This window comes from Myotis brandtii, unplaced genomic scaffold, assembly GCF_000412655.1.
Source record: "Myotis brandtii unplaced genomic scaffold, ASM41265v1 scaffold1225, whole genome shotgun sequence".
NCBI lineage: Eukaryota > Metazoa > Chordata > Mammalia > Chiroptera > Vespertilionidae > Myotis > Myotis brandtii.
The window spans coordinates 567,024-580,511 of record NW_005354272.1 but is presented as its reverse complement, the minus strand read 5'-3'; the positions used below and the strand labels follow the sequence as shown (position 1 = coordinate 580,511).

The window sequence follows — 13,488 nt, the reverse complement described above, 5'->3', positions numbered from 1 at the left end:
ATTTGACTAATTTTCTTTCATCTCTCACACTTCTATTATAGAGAAAGGGCAAATAGCAATATTAAAATATATCTGCTAATTAATTCCCTTTTAATGTGCATGAATTTTGTGCACCAGGCTACTAGTGTAAAATATGCATCCCCAGAAATACTGTGGAGTCTGTATACACAATATCCACAGGTTATAAGATGTCAAGGTCAAAATACTGTGTCTATGTTATTGTATACTTTTCAATGTAAATTTTTGAAGTTTACCAAAATATTTTTTAAAAATGATTTAAGAAAAAATTTCTGGGTTACTATTCTCAAAAGAAGAAACATGGTTTACTTTGAAGCTGAGGTAAGGCATGAGCACAAGGGAATAATGTAACAGAGAGTCTGTTATATTACCTAACATTGCACCAAAATTAAAATGGGTCTATTAGTATCAGCAGAATACACTAGAAACATAGAGACTGAAATTGCATTCAAGAGACCTTTCCAGCAACACTTTTTTTTCACACCAAAGTTTGTTTTTTTCTTATCATTTATTGGGCTCATTTAAGAGAACTTTACTTTGCAAGATTTTTAATAATATTACAGCATTTTGTAACTGTATCATTCAAAGGTTTAAAGGTAAAATGTTCTCCCACTGCTTGCTTCCAAAATAAGGTATTAGTTTGGCAAATAGCACGTAAAATGAAAAAAAACTCAGTTTTCCACCTTCTGTATCTTTCTTCCTTGTATCTCTATCTCTCTTGCTTTCACACCACTACCATACTCACACAGCATACTTCACTACTGACACTTCTGGTCACCAAGTGTGTGAGTTCCCCCTGCGCCCAACCACAACAAGTAATTATGTGAAATAAGCTGGGTGTCCTACAATTTAACTAATTTCTCACACTATCTACCCAGAGAGAGCCTCATGTCCCACAGATTAAGGGTCTAGTCCCACAAAACTGACCCGCCTCCAATTTCAGACTCCAGTCACAAGCCCTAATTATCATTTGTGCTTCTGACCAACCAGGAATAGGTGAGTGGTTCCAAAGACCCTTTTCTTGGGTTCAATTACTTGTTAGAGTAGCTTACAAAACTCAGGGACACACATTTATTTATTAAGGGACATGATAAAGGATACAGGTGAATAGCCAGATGAAGAAATGTGAAAATTTATGTCCTGGAGTCTTCCTGAGGGAGGAGAGGAGGGCACGGGTGTTGATTGTAACATGCATCTATGTAGGATATGTAATCAGCTATTGAGAGAAAGTTAAGGGAAACTGTGCCTGCAGCCTCCAGTCTTGGCATATCTATAAACTTCTCTACAAATGGATGATATAAGGATGGTGGGATTTCCAGGAGTCTTATTGGTATTTTTACTCTATAACTTTTATAAATTTATGGACTGGGGAATGACTGGGATTGATATTGACTACATTACATAGTTTCCAGAATTGATTGATGAGGTGTAAAAAATTTGTTTGGAACTCTTGATATAAATTACAAGGAGAATGGATTAGCTACCAGGCATTACATTTTGAAAGGAGCCACATATGCTTTTTATATATACCCAAAATGTTAATAATATTGCTTTTGGTAACCCCTATGGAGATGGGTATACTGGTATACTAGCAAAATAGAGATGAAATACAGCTTTAATAACTTTTCATGAAAAGCACTCATTGACATTTGGTAGGGGCAGAACGATTTTTTAAAAAATAGTAATTGATTCTCCACCACAAAATATTTTTGAGAAGATACAACATCCTTTTATTATTAAAACACTTAATAAAATAGGCATAAAAGGAAAGTATATCAACACAACAAAGGTCATATATTACAAACCCTTACTCAATGTCATACTCAATAGTGAAAAATTGAAGGCTTTTCCTCTAAAATTAGGAATAAGACAAGGATGCTCATTCTCAGCACTTTTATTCAACATAGTTCTGGAAGTTCTAGTCAGAGCTATAAGGCAAGAGAAAGAAATAAAAGGCATCCAAATCAGGGAGGAAGAAGTAAAAGTGTTGTGTTTTTTTTTTTTGCAGATGACATGATTCTGTACATAGAAAACCCTAAAGATTCCACCAACAAGCTATTAGTAACAATAAACAAATACAGTAAGTTTGCAGGATAGAAAATCAATGTATAAAAATTCCTGTATACTAACAACAAAACAACAGAAGAAGAAATGAAAAAAAATTCCTTTTGCAATTGCAACCAAAAGAATAAAATACATAGGAATCGACTTAACAAAAGATGTGAAAAACTTATATACTGAAAACTAAAAAGCATTATTAAAAGAGATTGAAAAAGACACAACATGAAAAAGTATTCCATGTTCACTGATTGGAAGAATCAACAGAGTTAAACTGGCCATATTACCCAAAGCAATATACAGATCAGATCAAATGCAATCTCCATCAAAGTCTTAATGTTATTTTTTAAGGAAATAGAACACAAAAATTCATCAGATTTGTATGGAACCACAAAAGAACCCAAATAACCAAAAACAATTCTGAGAAAAAAGAATGACTACCTGACTTCAAATTATACTACAGAGCTACAATAAGCAAAACAACAAAGTATTGGCAGAAAAACAGACACACAGATCTGTGGAACAGAATTGAGAGGGCAGATATATAACCACATGTAGATGGGCAGATAATTTTCAACAAAGGATCCAGAAACACACAATGGAGAAAAGAAAGCCTTTTCAATAAATGGTGCTGGGAAAATTGGAAAACCACATACAAAAGAATGACATTTTTGCCTCCATGTACAAAAATTAATTCAAAATGAATCAAAGACCTAAAGATAAGATCTGAAATAATAAATTACATAGAAGAAAACATAGGTACTAAACATATGGACTTTAGTCATGGAGAACATTATATGTATTTGACCCTAAAAGCAAGGAAAATAAAGGCAAAAATAAATGAATGGGACTATATTAGGCTAAAAAGCTTCTTCACAGAAAAGAAACTGACAACAAAACAAAGAGGCAGTTGACTGAATGGGAGAAGTTATTTGCAAACAATAGCTCAGACAAAGGTTTAATATTCAAAATATATAAAGAACCCATAAAACTCAACACCAAACAACCCAATTAAAAAATGAGCAGAGGACCTGAACGGACATTTCTCCCAAGAAGACATGCAGCCTGGCTGGTGTGGCTCAGTGGTTGAGCACTGACCTATGAACCAGGAAGTCACTGTTCAATTCTCAGTCAGGGCACATTCCTGGGTTGTGGGCTTGATCCCCATTAGGGGGTTGTGCAGGAGGCAGCCAGTTAATGATTCTCTCTCATCATTGATTTTTCTATCTCTTCCTCTCCCTTACTCTCTGAAATCAATAAAATAAATAAAAAAAATTTTTTAAAAAAGAAGACATGCGAACAGCCAACAGATATATGAAAAGATGTCCAACCTTACTAGCAATTTAGGAAATGCTAATCAAAACCGCAATGAGATACCATCTTACACCTGTTAGACTGGCTATTATCAGCAAGACAAGTAATAAGTGCTGGAGAGCTTGTGGAGAGAAGGAACTCTCCTTCACTGCTGGTAGGAATGTAGACTGGTTCAACCACTATGGGAAGCAGTATGAGGCTCCTCCAAAAATTAAGAATAGAGTTACCATGTGGCCCAGCAATTACTCTCCTGGGTATATACCCCCCAAACCCAAAAACATGTATTCCCAAAGATATATGCACCCCTATGTTCATTGAAGCATTATTCATAGTGGCCAAGACATGGTGACAACCAAAGTGTCCTTTGATAGACAGCTGGATAAAGAAGATGTGGTACATATACACAATGGAATACTACTCAGCCATAAGAAAGAATGAAATAGCACCATTTGCAACAACATGGATGGACTTTGAGAACATTATGCTAAGTGAAATAAGTCAGAAAAAGCTAAGAACCATATGATTTATTCATATGTGGGATACAAAATTAAAAATCGTGGACACAGACAGCATTGTGGTGATTTTCAAAGGGTAGTGGGTGAGGGGGAAGAGGGGTGAAGGATGCCTAATATATGGTGATGGAAGATGATTTGACTTTAGGTGATTGTCAGACAGTTCAGATCTTGTATCATAAAAATGCACACTTGAAACCTATATGATCCTATTAACCAATGTCACCCAATAAATTTAATAAATATATTTATTCAGAAAGATTTCTTAGAGAGGTAAACCAAATACCATGATTTAAAATGGTATAGAATAACAAAATTCTCTGACTAGAGTAGACTTACTTTTGGTTAGTCTTGACAAACACAACAAAATGCCACATGACATACAAACAGAAGAGTTTTGAGAAGATTTAAAATTAACAATCCTATCTAATAAAGAGGGAATATGCTAATTGACCCTCACACCATTGCAAATATGGCAGTGCCCACAGCCAATAAGAAGGGAATATGCTAATTGACTGTCACGCCCTCAAAAATGGCAGCTCCCATAGCCACAAGATGGCTGGCAGGGTAGAGCATTTGAGGGCAATCAGGCTAGCAGGGGAGGGCAGTTGGGGGCGACCGGGCTGGCAGGGGAGGAGTTAGGAGTCAATCAAGCTGGCAGGGGAGTGTTTAGGGGGTGATCGGCTGACAGGCAGAAATGGTTAGGGGCAATCAGGCAGGCAGGCAGACAAGCAGTTGGGAGCCAGCAGTCCTGGATTGTGAGAGGGATGTCTGACTTCCGGTTTAGGCCCAATCCATGTCAGACATCCCCCAAGGAGTCCCAGATTGGAGAGAGTGCAGACTGGGCTGAGGGACACCCCTCCGCCCCCCGTGCATGAATTTCATGCACCGGGCCTTTAGTGAAGATTATAAATAACATTAAATTCAGTTTTTGATTTATATGGTTTTCAGTTCAGTAGATATAGTAGAGACATAAGCCATTCCATGTTGAGGTAGAGGTCTTTCTCAGTGGCTTTTTTTACTTTAAGGTAAGCTATCTGACGTATATTTTTGGATGTGGGAGAAGTGGAATATATAACAATTACAGTCTTTGTAATTTTTGTTTCTTTCTCATGGAAAGACCCAGATTGCATCCAATGAAATCTTCTTAGCCCAAATTTGGTCAGATTTTGGTGAAAAGGATTTTCCCAGAGTGGAGCTAGAAGAACTCAAATTACAGTAATTTTTCAGAATTTGATCCTATAAGACACATAAAATAATTTCTAGTACTACAATTTATTTCCACATCTTTCTTTGCTAACTATAAATCATTTAAATTTTCAAAGTATAAATAGTATTCTGCCTATAAATAATTGGATGGCCACATACCTGAGTCTTATATTTTTGAAACCATTATGACATGGCTCTAAAAGAAACCAATTTTCTGGAGTTTTATTCTGGGTAATTGGATTGATATTCATTGAAAGAACAAACCACTTTATTTATATAAAACAATAATACATACATTATGTAAACAAAACTAGTGAAATGTAGATGGTCAAATTATCTTCTTCTAGTTTTCAGTGACATTCAACATCGCAGACTCATCCTTTCCTTAAAGCACAAACTTTTCACTCTGAATTTGGAGAATTTCTGTTTAAGCAATTTTTTTGAAACCCAAGAACAAATAATACCCATTAGATTTAAAATTTAAAATTTGATGAAGCTGACAGTGATCTCATTAAAAAGACCAGGTTTTGTTTGTTTGCTTATTTCTCCATTTGCTTGTTGATCATCATTTGACTTGCTTCCACTCTTCTGGCTATTATGAATCATGTTTCTATAAATATTGGATTGCAATGATGGTTGTACATCTCTGTAAATTGACTAAAAATCATTGGATAGTACACTTAATCATCAGAAAGATGTAAATTAAAATGACAATGAGGTATTGCCTCACACCTGCTTGTATGGATATCATCAATAAGTCAACGAACAAGTGCTGGCGAGGATTTGGTGGAAAAGGAGCCCTAGAACACTCCTGGTGGGAATGTAGACTGGTACAGCCACTATGGATAAGTGTGGAGTTTCTTCAAAATATTAAATATGGAACTGCCATTTGACCCAGTGACCCCACTTCTAGGACTATAACCTAAGAATTCTGAAACATTAATTCAAAAAAATATATGCACTCCTATGTTCATAACAGCATTATTTACAATAGCTAAGATCTGGAAACAGCTCAAGTGCCCATCAGCAGATTAATGGATAAAAAAAAAAAAAAAAAACTGTGGTACATTTATACCATGGAATATTATGCAGCAATGAAAAAGAAGGATATTTTACCCTTTGAGACAGCATGGAGGGTCCTGGAGATTATCGTGCTGAGTGAAATAAGCCAGTCAAAGAATAAAAAATATCACATGATCTCATTTATATGTGGAATCTAATGAACAAAATAAACATGAACAGAATAGTTCCAGAGGCATGGAAACATGGAACAGATGATGGATCTCAGAGGGAAGGGGGTTGGGAGAGAATGGGAAGAGATTCACCAAAGATCCTATATGCATACATGCATTGCCCATAGAGACAGAAAATAGAATGGTGAAGGACTGGGGCTGGGTGGGAACCAGGCAGAGGGGGCAATGTGGGGACAAAAGAGGGGGCATCTGTAATACTCTTAACAATGAAGATACATTTTTTTAAAAGAAAAAATTGACTATATTTATCAAAAGTTTGAATTTGAATGCCTTGTATATGTATGATCTAGTTTGTCAAATTCCCTTTCACTTTCTTCTAGTTGTCTCTGTAAGTTTCATACATTTACATTAATTACCTGGTAGCTGAAGATTGAAATCTCTGACCTTTGCTCCTAATTTACTGTTATACTTAATTTTCAACATCTCATGGGAAAGTTTATTGACCTTCATGCAAGTAGGGAGTTAATGAAAGCCAGAAATAAGTTACAATATCCAAGAGTCAGAGTACAACTAGCCCAGCAAATGAGCTATTGTAATGGCAAATTTTAATGACAAGTCTTTATCAAGGTGTTCCTACATAGATTAATTAGCTCAATTCTACCTGAATTGAAGGAGAGAAAGCATAGGGCTCCAATGATAACCCTAATCCTAGCTCCCAGAGTCTTGACATTTAAGTTCCAGCAAAACTTTACAGTACCTCTCCCCTGCACATAGCAATTAATTCAGTTAAAAAGTTTGTTTCTGTCATTCTCTACTCAAGAACATTCTATGGTGCTTCATGATGGCCTCTTGTCAGAAGAGCTCTTCTTTTCCCTCAAAAATTGATAGCCGGGATTTGTAAATTTTAAATGTTCCTGAAGCATAGTAACCTCCATCTTGTATAAAAACTGCTGTTTGAAATTCTCTGCTATTGTTAGATAGTCCCTTGTTCTGTAAACTCTGTCATTTTTAGACAGTCTCTTATTCTGTATAATAACTGTTTTAGTTTGAATAATAGAAAAAGATAAAAACTTAACTGTCTGACCTTGCAAGCTAGCCATCTAATGTAATGGACTAATACTGATAATAATTCCAATATTCTTATGCAAATGTTTGTTCTTTATGTATCCAAGATTACAAACTGTCTGTAACAATAACTCACACAGAGTTCTTTATAAAATCTACAAAGAAGCTCAAAAGGTATAAATATGGAAAACTTCCTGTGTGACTTCGCTCAGAGATTTAGAAGACCACCTCCCTCTGGGCTGCACACAATAAACGACTTCTAATTAATTAGCTCATTAAGGTGTCTTGTATCTCTCTCACTGATTTATGACACAACATTCCTTATTGCCTGTTTTTATAATATCACACAGTATAATGGAAAGAATTTGGGATGTCAAGACAGAGAGAACAAAGTTAGAATTATCTCTCAACAGTTTGTCGGATGATTTGTGACAGTTTTATTATCTGTATTGGACAATAAATGGCCCACTTTCAGAGCTGCAGTAGCCATTGGAGATAATCTATGGTACTAAAGGGAGGCTCTTCTTCCTTGTAACCATGGTTTTACTGCTGCTTCTCAGTCATGGTTTAGGTTGATGATAAAGACCCTGCAAAGGCACAATTCAGCCACTGGATTGATGAACTGAGACACAGAGGACTTCTAACTTTGAGTTATTCCCATGCTTGCTTCATTCTTACACCACAGTTTTGATTCAAGGTAGGAGATTAACAGATTGCATGAGAATCTAAAGTTCTGAGAAAAAAACAACAACAACAAACAAACACACAATTTGGAGAGCTACAGCCAACTTAAACCTTAAGTGTGCCTTCTGATTGATTCTCCTCTGTTATCCTTCCAGGCAGATGTGCTAGCAAGGGAGCCTGAACTAAAAAATGGCTTCTAAAACATTCCTGTTTTATTGCTTCTTTTTCTGTATTTGGTAACCCCCAAATGAAGTTATTAGTAGAAAATGGGAGAAGTAAGAAGGACAAGATAGGCTGGCTGCTGAGGATTTGGTCTTGAAGTCCCTGCTCACTCTAGTAAGTGCTATACTTTTTGTCTCAGCCTTTTGTGTATATCTTAAAAAATGGTGATTGGAACATTGTAGGTTTGTAATAGTTGCCATCAATTAGTATGTTATCTTTACCTCTTGTGGGAGTTACCATTATACATTTATTTATTTCCTAGTATCTAGCAGCGTGTCTTGAGTGTAGCACAAGCTTACCATATTTGTAAACTAACTAAATAAAAAATCATGTAATTGGTTAAAAATAAAAGAAGGCACTGGGCATGTGGGTGGTGAAGGACACAACTGGGGAGGAAGAAAGGTCCAGAAAGGGTAACAAGTGGATGGAAAGGCAAATTTTACTGACTTACAATTTTGATGGAGAATTTGTCTTTACCTTATATGTTTGAACCCAGAGATGCTGAGATCAAAGGGATTTCATGTTCTGCTATGGTTATGGTCACCATCACTACCACCCTTTATTCATTTAACCACTAATAAGAAGTATTCATTAGATATCTGACATTTGTCAGGTCCTGTGCTAGGTTCTGGATATATAACATGAGCAAAAACAGACAAGATCCTTACCTTTGTGGATACTGTAGTTTTCTGGGAGAGTTACATACTAATTAAATTACTTCATGAATAAATATAAAATTATTAATTTAAGTGCCAAAATAAATAATATATTACTCCGTAAGAGTAAAAAATAAGAATGCCTGATGTGGTTAAGAAAGACTTTCTGATAGAATGAGAAATAAAGAATGAATAAATGTTAAGCTAACAAAGGGAGAGAATGGAGTAAGGTAGAAAAGCATACATTCAATCAAGGGAACATCATCTGCCAAAGACTTTCTGAGGGAGCATACCATGATTAAGAAACATGAAGTAAATTCCATATGGCTACACCACTAAAAGGAAGTGGGAGATGAGGCTGGCAGTGGGGGCTGCTCAAGCCCTTGTAGACCAAGATTTTATTTTGAGATCAATGGGAAACCATTAAGGTATTTTAAACATGGGTGACATGATAATATTAGCATTATAAATTACTTTGGGCCTGGCCGGCATGGCTCAGTGATTGAACATTCACCTATGAACCAGGATTTGGTTCCCAGTCAGGGCGTATGCAAAGATTGCGGGCTCAATCCTCAGTGTGGGGCGTGCAGGAGGCAGCCAATCAATGATACTCTCTCATCATTGATGTTGCTATCTCTCTCTCCCTTCCTCTCTGAAATAAATAAAAATATTTAAAAAATTATTTTGGCTACAGTAGAGAACAAATTCAAGAGTGGATGGGTTACATCAGTTAGATTATTTACTGTAGTTCAGTGGAGAGGTAAAGGCACCATGGTGAAGAGAGAAATGAATTAATTCAGGAGTAAAATGAAGAGAAAATGATGATGATTAGGATATGGGTGGCCGAGTGGGAAGTTTCATTGATGACTGAGGCAACTGGATAGATGGTGATGCTATCCAACAAGAAAGCAAAACTGGACAATAATAAAGTTTGAAAAAGATCATGAGTAAATCTGGGAGACAATTGGTTTTATTGAAAAGCTATATTGTGTTGGCTTCCAAAATTCATTTTTTTGGCATACATGAATTTTTTTTATAGAGATGACTTAAGAACCATTTATCTAATGTCCCCACCCCAAAGCCATGCTAAAATCTATTGTGTTCTACCTTTAAGTAATGTTCTATCTCTATAACTTAACCAAAAAAACACAAACATAAAAAATGAAGGTATTAATATGTACAGTATGCAATAATAAACACTAGGTATATTCTTAACCATTAAGAAAAAATACAAATAATGAAAAATAACCTTATCATCTCAGCATATTGTTTTCATTTCTCATCATTATTAAAAATATTATTTCTCTATAGGTGTATATTTCATTTGGAGAAGAAATGTGGAGTAATAGAAAATAATATACTTTAGTGAGATATGGACCCAGATAAAAATTCCTGCACCATTTTCTTCTAGCTGCATAATCTTTAGCAAAAGATTTAATTCTCTGAACCTATTCACATTCATCTGGGAAATGGGGTGGGTAAAAGGGTAATCATCCTCTCCATTAATTTTTGGAGTAATGAATAAAGTAATATTGTGTATAAAATATTTAGTGTCTGCCAAATGTAGATGCATATTAAAAATTTGACTTTCCCCCCTTCTTCTTAGTAGCCTGAGTTTTTCACGTATGTTGAGATTAGTACAATATTGATAATTATACATTTACTTATTTTTTAACTTTATTTTTAATGTTGACACTATTACAGATGTCCCCATCCCACACCCCCTCTATCCACCTCTACCCAGTCCTGGCCTCCCCTTTCCTCTGGCTATCACCACACAGTTGTCTGTGTCTATGGGCTATACATATTTGTTCTTTGGCTAATCCCCTCATCTTCTTTCATCCAGTCTACCTACCCCTTACCTTCTGACAGCTGTCAGCCTGTTCCATGTATTCATGCCTCTATTTCTATTTTATTCATCAGTTTATTTTGTTCATTTGATTCCATACGAATGAGAATGAGATTCTCATATGAATGAGATCCTAAGGTATTTGTCTTCCTCTGACTAGCTTATTTCACTTAGCATAATAGTCTCCAGGTTCATATGTGCTGTGGCAAAGGGTAAGATTCCTTTCTTTTATACAGCCCAGTAATATTCCATTATGTAAATGTACTGTACTTTTTTTTAATCCACTCATCTACTGATGGCACTTGGGCTGTTTCCAGATCTTAGCTATTGTAAATAACCCTGCTATGAATAAAAGGGTGTATATATTCTTTCTGATTGGTGTTTTGGGATTCTTAGAATATATTTCCAGAAGTGGTAATATTGGGTCAAAAGGCAGTTCCATTTTTAATATTTTTGGGAGACTCCATACTATTTTCCACAGCAGCACCAGCTGCATTCCTAGGTTTCCCTTTTCTCCACATCCTCACCAACATTGCAGTTTATTGATTTATTGATAGTAGCCATTCTGGCAGGTGTGAGGTGGTTTATCTAGTGGTTTTAAGTTGCATCTCTCTGATGATTAGTGATGTTGAGCATTTTTTCATAGTTCATTGGCCATCTATATGTCCTCTTTTGAAGAAGTGTCTATTCAGGTCCTCTGCTCATTTTTTTAATTGGATTTTTGTGCTCCTGGTGCTGAGTTGTATAAGTTCTTTATATATTTTGGAAATTAACCCCTATGAGATATCTCAATGGTGAGTATGTTCTCCCAGTGGGTCCATTTTTCATTTTGTTGATGGTTTATTTTGCTGTGTAGAAGCTTTTGAGTTTGATGTAGTCCAATTTGTTTATTTTATCATTTGTTTCCCTTGCCCCAGGACATATATCAGCAAAAGTATTGCTAGGAGAGATAGCTGAGATTTTACTGCCTTTGTTTTCTTCTATGATTTTTATGATTTCATGACATTTCAGTCTTTTATCCATTTTGAGATTATTCTTGTGTATGGTGAAAGTTTCATATGATGGTCTAGTTTTTTAAAAATTTATTTTTATTTTGCTGTCCAATATTCCCAACACTATTTATTGAAGAGACTATCTTTACCATGGCATGCTCTTGCCTTCTTTGTCAAGTATTAATTTATCATACAGGCATGGGTTGATTTCTGGGCTCTCTGTTCTGTTTAATTGATCTTCAGTCCGTTCTTATGCCATTACAAGGCTATTTAGATTACAATTGCCTTGTAATATATTTTGATATAAGGTATTATGATACCTCAACTTTAGTCTTTTACAAGTTTACTGAAACTATTCATGGGTCTTTTTTGGTTCCACACACATTTTTGGAATATTTGTTTTAGATCTGTGAAATATGCCATTGGTATTTTAATAGATTTCTTTGGGTAGTATGGACATTTTAATTATGTTAATTCTTTTAATCCATGAATATATTATATGCTTCCACTTATTTGTATCTTCTTTAATTTTATAGCACATCTTTAGTGTGCTATAGTTTTCTGAGTACAGGTCTTTTATCTCCTTGGTTAAAATTATTCCTAGCTACCTTATTTTTATTGTTGTTGGAATAGCAAATAGGATTGCTTTCTTAGTTTCTCTTACTGATAGTTCATTAATGGTGTATAAAATGTAACTGATTTCTGGATATTAATTTTGTATTCTGATACTTTGCTGAATTCATTTATCAGTTCTAGTAATGTTTTTGTTGACTCTTTAGGGTTCTCTATATAATGTATCATGCCATCTGCAAATAATGACAGTTTTACTTATTCCTATACAATTTGCATGTTTTTAAATTTCTTCAGCTTGTCGGATTGTTGTGGCTAGAACTTCCAATACTATGTTGAAAAAGAGTGGTGAAAGCAGACATCCCTGACTTTTTCCCAATCTTAAGGGAAATACTTTTAGTTATTGCACACTGAGGATGATGTTGGCTGTGAGTTTGTCATATATGGCTTTTATTACTTTGAGGTATGTTCCCTCTATTCCCATTCTGCTGAGAATTTTTTTATCAGAAATGGCTCTGGACTTCATCAAATGCTTTTTCTGCATCTATGAATATGCTCATGTGATTTTTTATCCTCTATTCTGTTTGTGTGGTATTTCCCATTTATTGATTTGCAGATATAAAAACCTTGCATCTAGAATAAATTCCACTTGATCATGGTGTATGATCTTTTATTTTTTATTGTTTAAAGTATTACATATGTCTCCTTTTTCCATAATTGACCCCCACAGCCACTCCCACCCATGAGGGCATGCCCCCACTGCCCCAATTTCGGTGTCCATGGGTTATGCTAATATGCATGCATATAAGACCTTTGGTTGATCTCTAAACCCCCACGCCAGCCCCTTGTCTCTAGATCTATTTTTGTTCATCAGTTTATGTTGATTATTATAATCCAAACTAGAGGCCCGGTGCACAAAAATTTGTGCACTCGGGGGGGAAGGGGGGGTCCCTCAGCCCGGCCTGTGCCCTCTTGCAGTCTGGGACCCCTCAGGAGATAACGACCTGCTGGCTTAGGCCTGCTCCCGGGTGGCAGAGGGCAGGCCCAATCCCTAGGTGCAGCCCCTGGTCGGGCTCAGAGCAGGGCTGATTGGGGAGTTGGGCGCCGCCCCCTGTCATGCACAGAGCAAGGCGGATCGGGAGGTTG

The 13,488-nt window shown here is 35.9% G+C and overlaps 1 pseudogene; it reads left to right on the top strand.

The window, feature by feature from the left end:
• The first annotated feature begins 3,444 nt into the window (after positions 1-3,444).
• Positions 3,445-13,488, top strand: part of LOC102262013 — a 12,753-nt pseudogene continuing 2,709 nt past the window's right edge.